We start from the raw sequence: 22,973 nt of genomic DNA on the forward strand, positions 1-22,973 counted from the left end.
ACCATGGGTTCATAAGCAACATTATTATTGACTTCCTGTTTCGATGCACATGTTACTGTTGAGGCAAACAAACTATTTTTTTTTAATTTGGACTTCCATATACATATCATTTTTTGACAAAATTTTGAGGAACAATGTATGAAACAGAGGAAACAAACTAAAACAGTAACTTCCTCAGTTTAAACCAATCCTAGTGCAGAATACAAAATGTCATACATACCACTCCCAATGCAGATATGAAAAACAACATATGGAAGTATTTGCAACGATTTTTACATTATTACTAGATTTTATCAGTTTTAGTTGCATGTGACAGCATCAGATTTATCAGTGGTTTGACCAAAGAAGTAGAAGGCATGATGAACAGTCATATGGTTTCATCTAAGTTCCATAGTTAGACATCATAGTCGATCTCAGAATTAATCAAACTGAATACACGATAAAATATTACGTTATATTAGGCTGAACAATGTTATGGTAATGTCACTACACCATAGGGTTAGATAATAGCATATTCTATTAGATATATTATAATGAAAAGTAAATATGCAAAGTGGAAAACATGCCCTAGTCATGTACTAAATTTCGACATGCTATGTCCATGATGTAGAAGTACAAAATAGAACACAGTAACATTTCTATAAAGAACCAATATCAGTATAGATGTACCTTATAAAGAAGTGCTTGCAAAGACAACTTCAGTTGAGGCGAGCTATCAGTCAATACTTTCTTTGCAATCCATGGATATGTACTACCCAAAACTTTGTAATTTGGATAAGAATATATTGCAATTCCCTCCAATACAACAAGACTGGGTAAGGATAAGTAAATCAATTTTCACAAAGCAGGGTGAACATTGCTCAAACATATTTGTCTTGAATTAACATGTCATGTACATTGCTGAAAGTACTGCTTCAAGTTAGAATCATGTAATGTTTAATCAATTGAACAAATTGTAGTTATTTGCAACCATGAACTATGTGCATAATTACAGCTGTCTAGGAAACAGATGGAAATCTCTCATGTCTAAAAGCTCACTATCTGCATATATTTTGCAATGAAACCATTATAACCTAGGAGATTTCTATTGTATTCAAGGAATTGACCGCCGACGAAACCAATTTCATATTTTTCAACAAGATCGTTCTTTTTACTGCTGGAGAATCTCAGTTCTAGAAATAACAATCCATTACTACTGAAGCAAAATGAAACATAAAACCCACTAACTGCATTTGCAGTCACTTTTCTACTATGTCCCACGAAATTACCTCTTTCCTACTTCCAGACAGAAAGATAAAAAAAATCATATTTACACCATCTTTTGAAAAAAATGGTTTCTTTGTATTACAAGGTTGCTTCGAAACAAACAGATTATAAAATAAAGAACTTCAATTTCTTATTTTATGTGGAGATGCCAAGGATAAACATAGCCAATGATACCAAAGGACATTGTAGAAGATGAACAATAAATCCAATATTTAAAACAAGAAAGAAGGCATCTCACCTTTAGCTTTTCTATTGAACACCTTTGGCACTGCTTCCGGACTCTCTTAACTTATCTGCATAAAGTAACAGAAGTAAAATGATGTTAGAGGGTGAATTAACATGTCTTTAGGGATTTTATCTGTGCTAAAATAAACTCCTAAAGTTAAAAGTAATCCATATAAGAAGCTCCCTGATCATTCTGATTGCAGCAGGGCTATTGTAAATGGACGAATGTTAGAGGGTGAATTAACATGTCTTCAGCTACGTGTCTTCTGGAGGGTTCAAGGCCAAGCCTTGAGAGTAAAGCTTTGATTTTAGCTAGGTAAACTGAGGCTAAGAGAAAAGGGCGAAAAAAATTAAGGAATTAACACGCCGCTGAGAGGGCAAACGACTGGAGAGAAAGAAAGCCTAACCTGGGTATGGCAAAATGCGACGACGCCGGAGACGAAGAAGGCATGGCGCAGTGAAGGAGATGGCTACTGGTGTTTTCTGGGTAAATTGTAATCGGAAAATCGTAGACAAATCAATAAGGAAGAATGGCTAGGGCTTCAGGAGTTTTAAAACTGGCTTTGCGGCGTTTAACATTACAAACTTCGCTGATGTGTAACTAATTGCGGCGTTTTTAATTAAAAAACGCCACGTTTGTTAAAATTAATTGCAGCGTTTACAGAAAAACGCAACTAATGTACGACCCATTTGCGGCGTTTCTTGTAAAACGCCACTATAAACAACTCTATTGCGGCGTTTATATAAAAACGCCACTAATGTACAACCCATTTGCGGCGTTTCTTGTAAAACGCCACTATAAACAACTCTTGCAGCGTTTATATAAAAACGCCGCTAAATTACTACTCTATTGCGGTGTTTTTTTAGAAAACGCCACTATAAACAACTCTATTGCGGCGTTTATATAAAAACGCCGCTAAATTACCACCCTATTACGGCATTTGTTGAAAAAACGCCGCTAAAGTTTCATTTTCCGGCATTTCGATTGTAAATGCCACTACATCCTTAAATTTTGTGGCGTTTTCCCTAAAAGCGCCGCTAAAAACACCGCTGCATAACACTTTTACTGTAGTAACGTTTCTCTTAGGAATGACTCCTGACCACATATTACCCCTTAAAGGAATATCTCACCATGGAATGGACAAAGGGTGTGAATAAAAAGGATTGGATTTCATTCTTTAGGATTCTACAAAACAAGGATGTGGCTTAGTGAGCACTATGGTTGGGTCATACTGAGATCTTATATAGGTGTAGTGATTTTAATAGGCTGCCATTACTAGGACTATATATGAGTATCATCTATGCTCCGATGATGGTTCTAAGGCAGTATGGGTCGCATCAATTCATCTCAGCTACGTTTGGTTTGAATAAATCTGAAGTCTCATATCAAGGCGATCGTTACAAGATGAAAGTTCGTGAGCAATCAGAGTCATGGAAGAGGATTTTAAGAACAAGAGTAGCATCAACTAATATTATGTTAACTCCAAACTATGAAGGTTAGTGAGACAAAAGTGTAATCGATAATGTTCCTATACCGAACCAAGAAGAAGTTTTGCTAGTGAAAGAATGATTCAGGGTAGTTCCGTCAAGATTGAAAATCCAAAGGAACAAATTCGACGTAGAAAGAGCAAAATGGGGCAAGAAGATTGATGAATTGAGAATAAAAAACTTCATTCTGGACATGGATGTCAGTTTCCATAGTAGATAATTTGAGCTTATGAGAAAAGGGAAACAACAAGTTGAAGCCAACTTCACAGACCTGCAGAAGGAATACCATAAGAAGAATAGAGCATGGGTATTGTTGGGTTACGAAAGACCTCTGAGCAATGAAAAAGAGAACTTGAGGATGAGAAAGAGCTCAGAATCTAAGACGTTAGAGTTGAAAAAGAGCGCAGGGTCATAGAACTGGAAACTGAAAAAGAAGCAAAGAGATCAAGAGATTGAGGCAGAAAAAAGTCATTGGCTTGTACTCGAAGTGAAGAAATAAAAGAAGCCAAAGAGTTGAGACAGAGGCACACCCTCATTAAGAAGAGAAAAAAAGGATCTAAAAATTGAAGTACATGTGTTGCAAGCTAAGATCGAGGAGCTCAAGACTGAAAACCATGTTAGGTTAAGTGAGTTAAACGAGGAAAAGAAAATGGCTGCAAAGTTAGAGGATGAGAAGGGCAGTACGTTTGAAGGTTCAAAACTGAGATAAATAATTTGATGAATGAACTTGAGATTAAATAACAAAGGATTAGGGAACTAGAAGTCGAAAAAAGATGAAGAGGTAAAGAATATGAGTTAAAAAGGTAGCATCGAGATATTATACTTCAGGGCTAGCATGATGAAGTCTTCCTCTGGATACAACAATGTGGGGCTAAGAATGAGCGAATAGGAGCCCTCAATCAAGAGAAGTACGAGATGGAGGCAAGACACGAGGATGAGTTTGCTCAGAGTCGAGCTAAAATGCAGAGTATAGAGCTTACATCCTACATCTAGAAGAATATTTGGTCCTACATCATGCTTAACATGGACCAATAGACCTAAAGACAAGCCTCGACGAAAACTCCTCTTCGTGAAGAAAGATCCGTGATTTATAGGATATTCTGCAAAGTTTTCAAGTTAGGATAACTGAACTTGAGCACACAATCTGAGACGCTAACCAACATTTGAAGAACACAGATGATTACTATGATGATTGAAATTCAAATGTAAATCGAGTGATATCGAAGACATAAGTCAGATGAATGGTTTCGCAAGACATTTGAGAGACTTGGCTATCCAAGCAAGTGTCATCTAGTGCTACACAAACCCAGTTTCTGATTATGGAATGAGGGTCACATTGCTTGTCAATGAAATTGTATAACTGAATTGGAGAGCTAGGCCTTTTTTTGTAATCAATATGTCTTGTAACAATGAAACTTTTTTTCTTAATGGAGGTTTTTCTAAGTTTAGCCACGTTTTGCAGCCAATTTGGCCCCTCTCTACCCGCTTAGTTTCACCTTGACTTATGCCCAAGCTCACCAAGATACACATGTTCATATAGTAAAGTTGCACTGTAATCCAGCTGGCACTTATGTAAGCTTATACCTTGGAATGAGCTCATATCACGAAGAACACCAGTATGGACACATCTCAGATTTTGATGAAGAAGCCAGGAATAAGTAGAACAAGCAATTGTAAGAGAAATTGAAGTAGTTGGAAGAACATATCAAAGCTATGAAAGAAGATAGTGATGTATATAGAATTGATGCCAAGGAACATAGCCTAGTTCCTGATTTGATTTTGCCTTCAAAATTCAAGATCCCTAATTTTTTAGAATTTAATGGAAAAAGATGCCCCTCTACTCACAACAAATGTTCTGTAGAAAAATGAATTTTAATATAAATTATTATCAACTATTAATCCATTGTTTTTAGGAGAGTTTAATGGGCTCAACCACTCAAAGGTATAGCCAATTCAGCAAGACCCACATTTGGTCATAAATGACTTAGCCAAGGCATTACAAGAGTAGTACAAGTATATGAAGGTTGTTAGGCCCAATCGAATCATGTTACAGAATATGGAGAAGAAATTCAATAAGCGCTTCAAGCAATACACCAGAGATGGAGGGATGTGACAATGCAAGTTCATCCTCCACTGAAGAGAAATAAACGACCATGCTCTTTACGAATACTTTAAGGGGTCCATTCAAAAGGAATCTGATAGGGAATTCCTCCAAGATCTTCTCTAACCTACTCACAATAGGAGAGAACATAGAAATGGCTATCACGAGTAGAAGGTTTGAAATATGAGAGTCTGTCAAGAAACCGTCAACTAGATGACAGGACAATAAAGTATATAATGTAGGGAAGTACAATTCCAACAACATTACTATATCACTACCCCAGATAAGATATAATCTACTCAGAATACTGTAAGACAAGAATTAAAGGGGTCGAGATAAGAAAATGAGAGATTGTAGTTTGACCCTATCCTCGTAACTTACAAGGAATTATACCACGAATTATATGATAGGCTTATGGTATCACCCTATCACATGTCACCTCTACAACCATCATACCCTAAACGATATGATGCTAATATACAATGTAAATAACACGCTAAAGTTCCTATATCAATATAGAATTACACTACCTTCAAGAAGATTGTCTAAAGGCTTAGGTAAAAGAATATCATAAACTTTGGTGATACTGAGCAACCAAATGGGCTAAGAACCCTTTTCTTAACCATGGAGGTGCAGGCGTCAATGTCATAATTGAAGAGAATGGGAAAATGATCATAGCAGATGCGACCGAGGTGAAGTCACTAATGAAGTGGGCATGAGGTCAGATGATAAGAGCTAACTTATTAGTCCTGAGTTCAACAATTGAAGAATCTGAAAGTGAGAATGTATGTCAATATCACCTTCATGAGGGACACAACATACAAGACTATTCTAAATTTTGGGCCTCATTACAATGAATGATGGCTGATAAGGAGATGAAATTCTACAAAAAAGTCGAGAAAGAGGAAAAAGTAGAGATTTGTGGATATGAGGGTTCTTACAGGGTAGTCTATAATGCAAATCACCCTCTGGTTATTTATGCTTCGAATAATGTAATAACAATCATTGCAAGCATACACTATCGTATCAAGTAATAAAGTGGATGCAAATTATTGCATCGAGTATCGTATCCACAAAGACTAGTATTACTTAGAGAATTGTTATAACATTAAGTAAAATAATAGAATTGTATATGTGATGTTGTGAACATAGCAATAAAAATATAAAAGCTAAAATAAATATGCCAATAAAGATATTAAGGGATGAAGGGGATCACAACAGTGGCAATGAAAGTGTTGGATCGACTCAAGCTAAAGATTATGGTATTGTTAAACTCAATCATGAAATTAACTATGCAGTAACAATACGATCGATACATATAACATTAACTTAGTAGGTTTTCCTCTCTCGATGGCTCCACCCAGAAACTTACAGCAATGTTGTATCATTATACCCACTGATGAAAATTTACTAAGGATGCTACGACAACCAATCATCTAGATCTCTCTATACTGAAACGTTACTCTCACAATCACTGATGCTGCAATAGTGACACTCACCTCTCGATGCAATGGACTAGGAAAATATATATCTCTTTACTAAATGCCTTAATAAAATCAAACAAATCAATCGTATCAATGGACAAAATTAATTAACATGAAACTCAAAATATATTTAAAAATATAGCATCCAATGCTTAACAAATCCCAACTAAATTAAAGAGTATTTCAACTAAAAATAAATAAAACCCCATCTCAGAATTATTTTATCGTTGATGTCGTTGATGCTATCACTGATCACCAGCCACTACCTCTCAATGTTGACTTTGCCTTCACGTCTAGCTGCTGTTTTCCCCCAAAATTGCCTTAGAGGCCATGATTAATGGAGGAGAAAAAAAAGAATAAAATAAAACCCTGAAAAACTCTCTTCTATTAAGTGCAACTACCTCCTTTATATAATAATTAAAAAAACCCTAAAAATAGAATTTAAGCACACATTAAATTTTGATACCTTTTTCTATTAAGATTTCTTTCTACTTTTCAATTCTTTCCATAATAGGATTCTATCCAGCTGTCAACAGCTTTTTTCCATGCATCGATTGCTACAACAATGACCCAACAATCCTGCCTCGTATCAACACACAACAATAATTGTAGCATCAAACAACGTCACAGCATTAGGGTAACAATATCACAACAAAACAACATAATTAGTCCAAAAATTACCAACTCACTCCCAACAATGCATGCAATGCAAAATTATCTAAAAAAACTCTAAATATGATCTTAATATACTAAAGTACAAGCTCAAACCTAAGTACAAAGGCTCTAAATAATAACTCTTTTAGAGAGTTATCACACCCCCAAACCTAAGGCTTTGGTGTATTCTCTCGTTTGTCTTGGTTTCTTTATGAACTAGCTCGTCTAAGGCTTTTGTGGTCATAGTAATATTAAATAGCTCTTCAATGCTCCCACATTCATCTAATTGATCTTGTACTATTGCTTCGACAATGTCAACAACATGTCATTCTTCTTCTTCATCGTATTGTAGTGGGTCAAACACATTAAATATAATTTGTTGGTCATTGAGGCGCAACTATCTTTTTAACATCAATCAATATTTGTCCAGTAGTGAGGAATGACCTTCCTATTATTATGGGAACCTTTTTGTTAGCTTCGCAGTCCAAGACATTGAAGTCTAATGGATAGATAAATTTGTCTACTCGTACTAGCACATTGTCAATCTTTCATTTATGATAGACAGTGGATAGGTCAGCAAGTTGAAGTGTAACTGTTGTGGGTTGTGCTTTACCAACCCCAAGTTTCCTAAAAATAGAGTAAGACATTAAGTTAATATTGGAACCCAAGTCACATAAAGCTTTACCTGTATATTGATTACCAATAGTGCAAGGAATCATAAAACTCCCTGGATCTTTTAATTTTTGGGGCAATTTGCTAATGAAAACGGCGCTACACCCTTCAGTGAGTGCAACGGTCTCAAAATCACCAATCATATATTTCTTGGAAAACACCTCTTTCATAAATTTGACATAGTTTAACTTTTGCTCCAATGTTTCTATCAATGTATTTTAACGCATAATTTTTGCAATACATCAATGAATTTTCTAAATTGTCGTTTCTCTTTACTTTTCTGGAATCATTGGGGAAATAGAGGTGTAGGTCTTGGATTCTGTTGTATTAGCAATGTTGTTGGCATCACAGGTGGAATTGCTGTCGGTATTATTGGTGGTAATATCTCATAATTAATGTTCTATCTTACACCCTTTGATATAGCATCCACGATGGATGACTCAATCACCTTTACTCCTTCCTTACCTTTTGATTGTTGTTGAGGCATTTTCTTCTCTTATTATATTTTCTCATCAAGTTTTCCAATTTGGAGTCCACCTCGCGTTATGATAGCTTTGTAATGCGCTTTTCTATTAGCCTAAGGGACTTTAGCGTCACTTGACAATGCTCTTTGTGTTTTGCTACTGAGTGCATTAGTAGTTGTCCAACTTGATTCTCCAATACTCTAAAAAATGTTGTCTGGCTTTGGATTACAGCTTCATTCCTAGAGATGTACTCTTTCAGTAAAGACTCAAGAGATGTCGATGTTGAAGCTGAGACTTGATAGGAAGACTGCCCATGAAATTTTGTTGGTTGTTGCGTTGTTGTTGTAGCATTGCTTGATGATTTGATAGATGATGTTGCATCATTGGCTGCTACTGAGTATATTCTTGCAGTGAATAATGCTTTTGTGTTTTCCCAAAATTGGATTGCAATGCTACATAAAGGTTGTGATGATTCTGGAAATTTAGCTTGTAGGTACTCTGGTATGTGTTGGCATTACCATTCTTGTTATAACTTCTCACAAAATACACAGACTCAGGGTTTTGTGGACATTCTTGAAAATTATGGTTATCACCACAATAAACACAATTAACAAAAGATGTATCTTTTACCTCATACATACCTCTAGACCTTTGCTTGTTTTTCATCATTTCAGTCAATGTTGTCACATGTTTAGTCAATGTGTTATGAGCATCTTTGTTCACTACTGTAGCAACACATCTACCTGATATAATCCTTGTAGTGGGGGTATTGGTAGTCATTGTTTGAAATCCTCTCTAAGATATCATCAACTTTGTTGTAGGACTTGTCCATGAATGCTCCATTGGCAGAAGCATCTACAACCATCCATGTTTACATGGTAATTCCATTATAAAATATCTTTATTTGCGTCCAATGCCGGAAACCATGCATCGAGCATTTCCACACTAAATCTTTAAATCACTCCCAAGCTTCATACAAGTTCTCATCCTCCAATTGCTTGAAAGATGTGACGTTATTCCTCAATCTAGAATTCATGTTTGGTGGATTGAATCAAAGCAAGAACTTTGGGAAAGTTCATTCCACGATGTTATAGCACCAGGTGGAAGCGAATTAAGCCACACCATAGCTTTGTCGTGAAGTGAATATAGGAACAATTTTATCTTTTTTAAGGCCTCTTTGGGCACTCCTTGCAGCATGAATGAATCACACTTATCCATAAATGCTCTTAGGTGTGCTCTATAATCCTCGGGTGTGCATCCTACTATATTGCCCCACTGATTGCAACTTTTAGAACATCACCGGCTTCAATTCAAAGTTGGCAGCATTGATGGTTGGTCGAACAATGCCATGATTCAAATCATCTAATGTGGGCACAACATGATCACGGATTGGCCTATTCCTATCATCAATGCTGTGATAAGCTGGTAACATCGGAATATTTTGCAAATGTGGAACTAATACAACATTAAGCACTTGTTGTTGATCTTTTTCCATCGATTATTATCTTGATTTATGCACCAAAAAAATTATTAAAATATACCTAAGAAAAGAAAAAAACTATAATAATAATAATAATAATAACAACAACTCACAAAATAATAACACTATTTCCCAACAACGGTGGAAAAAACTTGATGCTTCGAATAATGTAACAGCAATCAATACAAGCATACACTATTATATCGAGTAATAAAGTGGATGCAAATTAATGCATCGAGTATTGTATCCACATACACTAGTATTACTTAGAGAATTGCTATAGCATTAAGTAAGTAAAATAACAAAATTGTATATGCAATGTTGTGAACAAAGCAATAAAAATATAAAACCTAAAATAAATATGCAAATAAAGATATTAAGGGATGGAGGGATTAAAAAAGTGGCAATAAAAGCATTGGATCGGCTCAAGCTAAAGATTATGGTATTGTTAAACTCAATAATGCAATTAATCATGCCACAACAATACGATCAATGTGTCTAAAATTAACTTAGTAGGTTTTCCTCTCTCAATGGCTCCACCCAGAAACTCACAGCAATGTTGTATTTCTAAACCCAATGATGAAATTTTACTGAGGATGTTACGACAATCAGTCAACTAGATCTCTCTATACTAAAAGGTTACTCCTACAATCATTGATGATGCGACAATGACACTCACCTCTCGATGCAGTGCTCACACAATGCCACTCACCTTTCGATACAATGGACTGGGAAAATATATATATGTACTAAATGCCTTGATAAAACCAAGAAAACACCAAAACTCAAAATATATTTAAAAATATAGTATCCAAGGTTTAAAAAATCCTAACCAAATTAAAGAGTATTTCAGCTAAACAAAATAAAACCCCCTCTCAAAATTATTTTATCGTTGCTGTCATTGATACTGTCGTCGATCACCAACCACCACATCTCTATGATGACTTTGCCTTCACTTCCAGCTGCTATTTTCCCCCAAAATTGCCTAAGAGGCCATGATTAATAGTGAAGAAAAGAAAAGAATAAAATAAAACCCTGAAAAACTCTCTTATATTAAGTGCAACCGCCTCATTTATATAATAATTACAAACCCTAAAAAGTAGAGTTTAAGTCCACATTAAATTGAGACACCTTTTCCAGTAAGATTTCTTTCTACTATTCAGTTCTTTCCAAAATAGGATTATGTCCAGCTATCAATAGTTTTCTGCATGCTTATAGATTGCTGCAATAACTACCCAACAATCCTTCCTCGTATCAGCACATTACAATAACTGCAACATCAGACAACGTCACATCATCGGGGGTAACAATATCACAACACAATAGCATAATTAGTCAAAAATTACCAATTCACTCCCAGTAACGGATGTAATGCAAAATTATCTAAAAACACTCTAAATATGATCCTCATATGCTATAGTATAAGGTCAAACCTAAGTACAAAGACTCTAAATAATAACTCTTTTGGAGAGTTATTAGTTATCATACCAAAAGCCTGGGTGGCTGAGAACGTAACTTCAAAGGCGATTACCCCACCTCCATCTCTACTCACCTATAAAAAAATAAACATGTCCCTTGGAGATATGAGTACAAGATAGAGAATATTGGGTGGTCAGAGACTATCAATGGAAAATTAGATAAAGTATGTCATTTCACCAGAAGTGGGAGGTGTTATTCTCCAGACCAATCTAAGGGACCCGAGAAAAGACCGACCAGTGACAAGAGAAAGAAGACCAATAATTTACTATTGAAATAATATAAGCCAATCATCAAGAAACTAGTAATAGAGAAAAAAATCTATTGAATTTCTGAAATTGTTGAAGAATAGTGATTACAATAGTGTTGATTAGTTACACAAGTTATCCACTCGCATCTCAGTGCTTGTACTTTTATTGAACTCTGAAGTGTAATAAAATTCTCTATTGAAGGCTCTAAACCAAAACTTTATCTCTATAGATTTATCTGCAAATAAACTGGATATGTTGGTTGCTAATATTTAGGCAAATATCTTCATTTCTTTCTTTGACAATGAGATCGCTTCAGGAATGATCGACAGTCACAAGGCTCTGTATATCACCATCAGATGCAATGGACACATTTTGTCAAGGGTATTAATTGATAATGGCTCTACACTAAATGTAATGCCTCTAGTGACTCTTAAAAAATTACCTATTGAAAGCACGCACATGAGGAATTGTCAGAGCATTGCTCGAGCCTTCGATAGAACTAAAAGACAAGTGTTAGGGAATATCGAAATTCCTTTAAATATCAGCCCATCTAACTATAAGGTTGAATTTCTCCTAATGGATATCATGTCTACCTACTATTGTTTACTAGGGACACTTTGGATCCATAAGGCAAGGGTAGTTTTGTCCATACTGTATCAAAACCTTAAATTTGTGATCGATGGAAGACTAATATGTATTAACTCTAAGGATGACATAATTGCTTATGTTTCCACCAATTCCCCATACATTGAAGTGAGTGAGGAGGCCCTCGAATGTTACTCCAAGCCTTTAGAGTTTGCTAACACCATCTTCGTGGCAGAAAGGAATAGAATGTCAAGCTATAGATTGTCCAGATATACTAGAATTAGAATTAAGCTAACTCTTGGAAGAAGAGCACAAGCTAAAAAAAGGTTTGGGTAAGCATCTTTAGTGATTATTTAATGATATATCCCATCCAAAAAGAGATATCAATTTGGTTTAGGGTATCAATCAAACCTGAAAGATAAATTAATGAAATCCAAAAACCAGGAAAGAAGAAGAGATAGATGGGCTAGAGAATACCCCAAACGAGAGTTTATGACTTTTCCACCATTGTCTAAACTTGGGAAAATAGGTGATCTTTTGTAAGAGTTAATCTATATGTCTTTCATTTGCAATAAAAGATGCATTTCCTTAAATTTCACTTGGCAAACATTCTTCCATTCATTATTTCATCATTTCCTTCTCTATTATTGATAAACCCGTAAAAAGGATGTATTTTCTGCCTTTTTACTTAGGTTATTTTTTGTTTAAAGCCCATGTCATAACATTTAAAGTGCATTTAGGTCATATAGTTGCATTCGGTGGTAAGTTTTGCCACGACCTAAATTTTTTGAAAATTGGTGTTACTGATGGAAAGGTCTTACTTTTGTGGTGTTGTGTAGGTAATGAAAGCTTAAGGAGAAAACGTGGTTGCTAAGGCATGTTGGATAAATTGTTGTTGTAGCATTCTGGAGCAGAAAAGAAAAAATAGCAAACATATATTTTCTTAGTTGTCTAGCCACACGTAACTACCACCCCTGTTGCAAATTTGGGACCACTTGCTATAAATAACTGTCAATTCACGTAAGAAGGGTGTCACTTAGGGTACAAAGGGAATTTTAGGCCCAAAACCCAAGAAATATTCCCTCTATAAATACCTAATGTACTCTACATTTTAAAGAGCCTTTTGAAAAGCTTTGAGAGGTGACATAGAGAAAGGCGGCTGCTCATTTCCATATTCTTCTTCCTTTTTTATCCTCTTTTCATGGTTTCCTCCACAACCGAGCTTCAAAAGAAGTAGCATCTAGACCTCGAGAGAGGCTAGCTTGCTAAGACAGTGTATGGTGGTTGAGCTAAGTCACGAAATCAACTCATTTTGGGAGCCTTATTCTCCTAGTGCTTTATTTTTCTATCTATTTGGGCTTGTACTAAACTTTCATATTCTTTGATGAACTTAGCCACACCATGAAGTTACTTATTTGGTGTTGGATTTGTGTTGGATGATTTTATTTTGTGTTAATGGATGAATGGATGTTTTATGTTTTAAATGTTGTTTTGCTCACTTTTTTTAACTTTATGCATTGTAGCATTATAAGAGCTTTTGAGAGGTTGTTGTTTTTTGTAGCATAATATGCTTAGTATTTTAAGAGCTTTTGAGAGATTATCATTTTCTAAGTATAAATACCTAGTATCGAAATATCAAGGTTAGATCTACGTGATCAAGGGAGCCAAATCAGGATGGGGAGGTTCTAACCCATCATAGCGATAAGGAGAGGGTTTTATTCGACTAAAAGGGATAAGACTTAGTCGATAGACTAGTGTTGCAGTTTACGCTGAGAGGTATTGTCGTAGAATTAGTTTTATCAGGTTTTTTGTTTGAGAGAGTGTAAGAGCATTTTTAGCAATTCCTGTCGGGCATCATACTCATAGAAACAGGGATCATCCTTACCATAGAATATTATTGCCATAGAAAATCCATACCACTTACCTCCATAGAAGCTTGATTGTGTGAGGTTGTCAGTCTTATCTCATTTTCCAAAGTTCGGATTATTTTCCTACTTTAGAATACTTTTGCATTTTAACTATATTCTTTCTCAACATACTTTTATGTTTTCCTCAATTTTCATCACAACAATTTCACTCCACTTCATTTAATTCTTGCCACAGCATTCCATTACCATTTATACATACCATCTGTAATAGCTATACTTTCATTTGTTTATACCATTATACTTAGATTAGATAGTTTTAGTTTTAATTCGTGACATACTTTATTTGATATAGCTAGCTTTTAAAATACCTCCAATCCCTATGGAGACGATACACACTCATCACTATATTTCTTGCATCGATTGTGTATACTTACACATATTTACGTGCCACAACACTATATAATTACACGCGATCAAGTTTTTGACACCATTGTTGGGGATTGACAACTGGTTAATTTTAAAAAGTTAGTTATAGCAAGAGTTTTTATTTTTAGTTTCACGTGTTGCTTTTGTTTATTTCTTTTTCAGATATTGTTTTTGTATGAGTCAAAGGATTATCGAGGAACCACTATATCCTCTAGTTCTGGAGATCGAGAATTTATTCTATCGAAGACGACGTATTCAACGTGATAATCGAGTCATGAACAATCCACTAAACCAAGGTGTTCAGTGAGTTCAAGATCCTGCAGATACAAATGATGCAACATTTGGGAATGAAAGACTTGTACCTCGACTGAGAGCTATTAATGATCATTTATCTCCTGTTCTGGATGATCTCAACCCAGGGATCGTAGCACCCAAGATTTAGGCAGCCCACTTCAGCTTAAACTAGTCATGCTCAACATGTTAAATTCAATCGGTCAATTTGGTGGCATGCCTAACGAAGATGCAAGGTAACACATTCATGCTTTCTTGGAAGTTTGCGACTCATTCAGGCAGCATGGAGAACATGAGGAAGTGCTAAAGCTAAAGTTGTTTACCTACTCTTTGCAAGACTGAGCAAGAGCTTGGCTTAGTAGAGCTCCATGCGACTTGAAGAAAACTTGGGTTGATCTTTGTAAAAGCTTTTTGCTACGGTATAATCAGTCCAACTTGCACACTCAACTTCAAAATGACATAGTATGTTTTCATCAAACTGATGACGAATCAATGTATGAGTGTTGGGACTGCTATAAAAGTTTACTTCGTAAGTGTACTAATCATGGGTTCCACGACTGGACTCAAGTCGTGATGTTCTATAATGGAGTTAATGCACCCACTCGTATGATGTTAGATGCTTCAACAAATGGTACTTTTCTTGACAAATCACTTGAAGATGCCTTTGACATACTGGACAAGATAGCTAACAATGACTATCAATTTTCCTCTTCAAGGCTTGGAAAAGGAATGAAGGCACATGGGGCATTCGAATAAGATGCAAAGGATTCAGTGTCTGCCTAACTTTCTGCCATAAAAAATATGTTGAAAAATATGTAGCTTTCCAGCGAGGTGAAGGAAGTAAAGATGGCCAGTTCTGCATGCTTCTTATTCCATGGCAATCACCATGACCGTGAATGCCCATAAAATCAAGAGTTTATCAACTACGTAGGGAATTTTAATCGAAGTAACAACAACCCCTTGTAACACTTATAAACCAGGATAGTGTCAGCATCCTAACTTTTCAAGGGGTAATCAAGGGGAAAACAACAATAATACAACCAACTTGAACATGCCACAACAGAATATTTATGAATCTCCAGGATTTCAGCAACAACATACGTTGTGGCAGAATGTTAACAAGGGTTTAGTTTCTACTTCAAATTCTAACTCTCTTGTAGCTACCCTTTAGGATTTTATGGCTTCAACAAAGTCTTTATTGTATGAGCACTCATTGACAATTAAAAGCCAATGAACACTTTTGTAGAATCAAGTTGCTTTGTTGTAAATTCACAGCTCATCTTTGAGAGCTTTAGAGAACTAAGTAGGCCAAATCGCTACAGTTTTACATGCTCGCCCATAAGGAAGTCTCCCTAGTGATACTACCGTCAGTAAGCCTCATGGAAAAAAGCAATGCAGTGTGCTCACGTTGAGGAGTGGTGCCCAAATTAATAAAGGAGATAAGTTTGGGGGAATAAGCAAAAATATTTATGCCCTAGCATTGTGCAACCAGAACCTAAAGTGCAAGAAGAATCACTTTTGGACAAGGATAATGATGAGGGTTCCACGAGTAAACTTACTAATGGAGGATAAACAAATATTACAGTAAAAGTTGTTCCCCCACCTACACTAGAAGAAGTCAAACCCCCACCACCCTTCCCTCAAAGAATAAAGAAGCGAAATGATGACATCCAATTCAAGAAGTTTGTTGACATCCTTGACCAGCTATACATCAATGTTCTGCTCTTGGATGCCATTGATCAGATGTCTACGTATGCCAAATTTTTCAATGACATTTTCACAAAGAACATAAAGATGGAAAAGTTTGAAATTGTCGCCACAGTGAAAGAATATTGTTATGCACTGAGTAAACTTTTACCGAAGTTAAAAGATCTTGGCAGTTTTGTTATTTCATGTTATATCAGTGATAAATATGTGGGAAACTCCCTGTGTGACCTTAGGCTAAGTGTAAATTTGATGCCCAGGTCTGTGTTCTTAAAGAGTGGAATGGTAATGTTCGACCTACCATTGTTATTCTACAATTAGTTAACCAATCTCACGTTTGTCCTGAGAGAAAAATTGAAGATGTCATAGTAAAGGTTGAAAAGTTTGTATTTCCTGATAATTTTCTTATTCTTGACTTTGAGGTCGATGACAATACGCCCATCATTCTAAGGTTTCATTTTCTAGTTACTGGTTGCATTCTCGTAGATTACGAGAAGGGAGAATTTACAATGCTAGTAGCTGATCAGAGTGTTATGTTCAACGTCTTCAACATACTAAATTATGTAGATGATTCGGAAGAATACCAATGTGCGTTGGACGTGGAATCAATAATAGAGGATGAGGCTACAAAGTTCAACTGCATTAACCTTTTACAGCTAGAGGAATATGAAAGACTTACTGAAGGTATTGAGGAGCCCGAGGAATTTTCATTAGAGGTGGAGTAATCTAGCTTGCTCTTAGCTAGACCAAGTAAGCGTTTCGAACTGTTAGACTTTGATGAATTTGTTCCTCTGAAACCTTCGATACATTATGTACCTACCTTGGAACTCAAACCCTTTCCATTTCATTTAAAGTATGCTTATCTAGGTAGTGATGATACTTTGCCTGTTATTATATCTACTAGTCTAACCCCTGAGCAGGAGTGCAATTTGATAAATGTCTTGTCATAGCATAAGAAAGATCTAGGTTGGACTATGAAGGACTTAAAGGGAATAAGCCCTACAATATGCATGCGCAAGAACCAGTTAGATAACTGCCACAATAATTTTGTGGAACCCCAAAGGAGACTCAATCTCGTAATAAAGAAAGTGGTGATGAATGAGATTATCAGGTGGCTCAATACTGGTGTGATTTAGCCTATCTCCAATAGTTCATGGGTCAACCAAGTGCAATACATGCCAAATAAAGGAGGCATGACCGTAGTGAGCAACAAGGAGAATGAGCTATTGCTGACGATGACTGTCATGGGTTGAAGGATTTGTATGGACTATCGAAAGCTAAACAAGGCAACCAAGAATGGCCATTTCCCCTCTCCTTCATCGATCATATGCTAGATCGATTGATAGGTAAATCTTTTTATTGTTTCCTTGATGGATACTTAGGGTATAATCAGATTGCCATAGCACCATAAGACCAGGACAAGACCACCTTGATATGCCATTACGGAACCTATGGCTTTAGAAGGATGCCATTTGGACTTTGTAATGCCTCGGTAACATTTCAGATGTGTATGTTAGCCAATTTTTTAGATATGGTGGAGGACTTCTTAGAAATATTTAAGGACAATTTTTCGTCTCAGGTGACGACTTTGATAAATGCCTTGGTAACTTGGCTAAGGTACTAAAACGATTTCAATAGGTCAATCTAATGCTCAACTGGAAAAAATGCCACTTCATAGTGATAGAAGGAATTGTTCTAGGGCACAAGATTTCACATAAGGGAATCAAGGTTGTCAAAGCCAAGGTTGAGGTGATCGAGAAATTACCTCCACCCACTACCGTGAAGGGTATAAGGAGTTTCTTGGGACATGCAGGATTCTACAGGAGATTCATCAATGACTTCTCAAAAATTTTGATGCCTCTATGTCTTCTGCTACAATAGAATCAGCCACTTTTGTTTAACAAGGAGTACTACATCGCATTTATGGAGCTCAAGGAAAGACTTGTCACAACACCAATAGTTGTCCCACCTGACTGGATAACTCCCTTTAAACTGATGTACGATGCAAGTGACTACACCATGGGAGCAGTTATTGGGCAAAGGCGAGGTAAAATTTTTCATGTCATTTATTATGCTAGCCACACACTTAATGAAGCACAGATAAACTATACAACCACTGAAAAAGAATTAATTGTCTTTCTATTTGCTTTTGATAAGTTTAGGGAATAATTGATAAGAACTAAGGTCCTTGTACACCCCGATCACTCGGATATTAAGTACTTTGTGAATAAAAAGGATGCAAACCTATACTTAATAGGTGGATACTTTTGCTGCAAGAATTTGATTTAAAGGTTAAGGATAGCAAATGAACTAAAAATCAGGTTGCTGATCATTTATATAGGCTAGATAATATAAATGACTGCCATGACAATCTAGAGATTAAGGAGGAATTCCCATACGAGAAACTTTTATCTGCTGCGACATGTTTGTGGTATGATGACATTGTTAACTTTCTTGTTAGTGGTGTTTTTGTAATACCCATCTCTCGTATACCCTTCCGTAAACAAGATATAGATGTCACATCACTTTAAAATAATGATTGTCATTTGAAAACCCAAACTTTTTTGTCTTAATTTAATTAACCACAAAATATGATATTTTTAAAAGCAACATACTTAAATCTTTACTTAAATACATTACAAAAATGTTTACCATAATTTAATTACATGCCAACTAAGATCTTAAATTGAATAAGATTGTTCTACCGTTACCGATGAGAGTCAATCTTAACTAATGATACCCAATGCTACTGCTGCACTCCTTACCCAATTTATCTCTGTTTTTACCTACGCATGGAAACAACACACGTTAAGTATTTACTTAGTGAGACATAATAATATTTTAAAGTAACCTTTGTGTATACATAAGTATGTCATTTTTATTCAATTTGAACTAAATCATATATTCCTTGAGGATTCTATGATCCTCCTCATTTAAACTGTATTCTATTCGCAATTATCTTAAGGATTTTAGTATGCCTAGCATACCTATCTTCCTCTATTTTTTCTTATATATTTATCTCTTTAGTTCTAAACCTTTATTTTCGTTGATAGCATCTCATCATGCTTATAATACACCATTATACCCCTTTTCATTATGGTATTCTTTCATGCTTTTATCCACTATTATACATTTCATTTATGGCATTATTTCATACCAATTGTGTGTGGTTTTACATTATATATATATCATCCCTTCATATCACTTATGCCACATTCATATCACAATACATTAAAATTCCTTTATTCTCTTACTCAATAGTGTTTAACCCTTCATCTAACTGGCATAATTGACACCTTTCTGTCAATTGCACAGTTAGATCATTATTATTTTACTCAACGGTACTTAATTGTTCATCTAACTGGTATAATTGACACATTTCTATCAATTGCACAGCTAGGCCATTACATCTTTTATTTTAAAATAGTTCTAGCCTAATACTTATTTTTAATATCAATTAACTCTCTCTTAATTTATTATAAACCTTATACATTCGTACCCTTAATACTCACATGGTAATTTACCAACTTATTATTTTTGTTCATTTATTAAGATGCACAAATAGTGTTTATACCGTTATTCCTTAACCATTTCAATAATCTATGTGGTTGGCATACCTATTACCAATATATAGATCCATTTTTCTTATTATGAAATTCTTATGATTATACACATATTTCTTATATGAAAATTCATACACTTAATATCTTGAAATTTTCATAACCATTGATCGTTAATCCTTATTTTCATTAATAATAACCATTCACCTTTATCATATACCATTTTCCATGATTCTTTCTTTAGTTTGTAACCTCCATTTATATTTATAATACATCATTATGCATTTTAAACTTTAACATCTTTTCTGTTGATAATGCACCCATATGCATTTCAACTATAGTATACTTTTATGTAGATAATGTACCCATATACATTTCAACCATAGTATACGTTTTTGTTGATAATGTACCCATATACATTTTAACTCTAGCATACCTTTCTGTTGATAATGCACCCATATGCATTTCAACTCTAGTATATTTTTCTATTGATAATGCACCAATATGCATTTCAACTATGGAATCCTTTCATGCCAATAATGCACTCATATGCATTATTCTTTTATGTTGATAATGTACCCATATACACATCAGCTAAGTCATCCTTTCATGCCACTAATGCACCCATATACATTATTCTGTTATGCCGATAATGTACCCATATATATATCAGCTAAGGCATCCTTTCATGCCATTAATGCACCCAAATGCATTATTCTTTTATTCATTAGTTTTAGAGCATTTCATACTCTAAAACTCATGAATAAAATTCTTTCCATACCTTAAATAAAACTTAGTAAAACATACTTTACAATTTAAACATTTTAATTCTATTGATTTTATAATAAATGTACTCACCTGACTTTCTTTGCTATGTATCCAAAACGTAAGGTTGATTACTCCAATATTTTACCTTTACCCTTGGTTTTGTTTGTTTCGAGAGCTTGTTTTCGATATTTGCTATGGGGTAAAGCCTTTCCACGGGGAAGAAGAGAAAAGAGGGAGATAGTTTATTTTCCTCTCTTTTTCCCCCTTTTAAATCCCAAAATCCCCTCTTAATTTATCTATTGTCACAAATTAGCCTAAACACTATCCCAAATCATTTCCTCATCTTTTATCATTTAATCAAATAAATCCTTACATTTTAAATCTTTTCAATAAAATCACATACATGATATTTGGGGTATTACAGTTTTGCCTCTGATTTAAATAGCCATGGTAGAATGAAGTTCAGACATGATGTACAACACTATCAGTGGGATGAGCCTTACCTATTCAAGCAATGTGACGATCAGATCATTAGGAGGTGCATCCCTGAAGAAAAGCAATAGGATATTTTGTTCCATTAAAACAACGCATCTTGTAGAGGCCACTTTGGAGGTGTTAGGACTGTTTTAAAGGTCCTATAATCTTGATTTTGTTGGCTCATGCTTTTTAAGGATGCACACGAGTTCTACAAATCGTGTGGCCGATGCCAACGCACTGGGAACATTTCGAAGAGACATGAAATTCCATGGCAGAATATTTTGGAGATAAAGCTCTTTGACATTTGGAGAATCAATTTCATGGGACCCTTTGCATCATCCTTTGGTGATCTTTACATACTCATAGCAGTGAACTATGTGTCCAATTGGGTCTAATCCATAGCAACACCAAGAAATAACTCAAAGATCATGCTCAAGTTCCTCTGCAAGAACATTTTCACACGATTTGGAGCACCTAGAGTCATTATAAGTGATGAAGGTGCCCACTTCGACAATAAATTGATTGCTAAGGCATTGCAGAGGTATGGGGTGTGACATAAAATTGCTACAGCATATCAGCCCCAGAACAATGGGCATGCTTAGGTGTCCAACCGAGAAATAAAGCAGATTCTTGAGAATATATATAGTGAATATGAAGAGGAAAGATTATTCCCCGAAGCTCGAATGAGGCACTCTAGGCTTATCAAACAACCTTTACTACTCCGCTGGACATGTCCTTATTCAAGTTAGTCCATGGCAAGGCATGTTATCTACCCATGCAGTTAGAGCCTAAATCTTATTGGGCGATTAAGAAGCTCAACATGGATGATCAGCTGGCAGGTGAGAAAATGTTTCTAGAGCTAAATGACATGGAGGAATTTCACGCTCAAGCTTATGAAAATGCTCGCATATACAAAGAGAAGACCAAATGATGGAATGAAAAAAATATTCTACCGCGACAATTTCATTAAAGGCAACAAGTATTCCTTTACAATTCAAGGCTGAAGCTTTTTTCGGGCAAACTGAAGTCCCGATGGTCTAGACCCTTCCAACATCATCACATGTATCTGCATGGAGCTGTGGACATCAAGGACCTCAAATATGGTTTGATATTTAAGGTGAATGGCCAACGCCTCAAGGTGTACAATGGAGACTCAATACTTCGAGACAAGTCAACACTTTTGATCCATGATGTTGAAGAGTTTGCACCACCCATTCTTTAAATTATCGTTACAACATCAATTTTTGTAGTTTGTATATAAATAATTGTTTTAACTTAAACGTTTCTTTTATTTCCTTTCTAGTTCATTTTTAATTCTAGTTTGTTTCTTAGTTCATCCAAGTACACGTGGTAGTATAGGGAGAAAGCTTGAAAGATAAAACAAAACCAACTCTCGTTTATTATGCCGCAACATGTAGAACTTCCCATGACCAGACATCACTTGAAATGGTCAGCTTAGTGTGCAACTGAAAACTCTGTTGCATCATCTGAGGACTCAACCCCGAACAAGACCACCCAACATCATGAACCATAAGAGTTCACCCTAAGAGCAGACGCACCAGACGTACTAGGGACACAACACCACCAAAATGAGGCACCTCTCGTAGTTTTTTTGTTTTCATTTAGTGTGGTTTAGTTAATTTAGTCTTCATGTATTGAGGACAATGCAACCTTTAAGTTTTGGGGAGGTATTATCCATAATTAAGTATTTGCATCGATAATATTAGTAGAAT

At 35.5% G+C, this 22,973-nt stretch overlaps 1 non-coding gene across 1 annotated transcript; it reads left to right on the top strand.

Annotated features, from left to right (window-relative positions):
- The first annotated feature begins 9,274 nt into the window (after positions 1-9,274).
- LOC120139322 lies at positions 9,275-9,381 on the top strand. Its single transcript, XR_005517620.1, has one exon. It is a non-coding gene; the product is annotated as a small nucleolar RNA R71 (small nucleolar RNA).
- Positions 9,382-22,973: the final 13,592 nt, after the last annotated feature.

The sequence above is a fragment of the Hibiscus syriacus genome, unplaced genomic scaffold (assembly GCF_006381635.1).
Source record: "Hibiscus syriacus cultivar Baekdansim isolate YM2019G1 unplaced genomic scaffold, ASM638163v2 tig00110733_pilon, whole genome shotgun sequence".
NCBI classification, from domain to species: Eukaryota; Viridiplantae; Streptophyta; class Magnoliopsida; order Malvales; family Malvaceae; genus Hibiscus; species Hibiscus syriacus.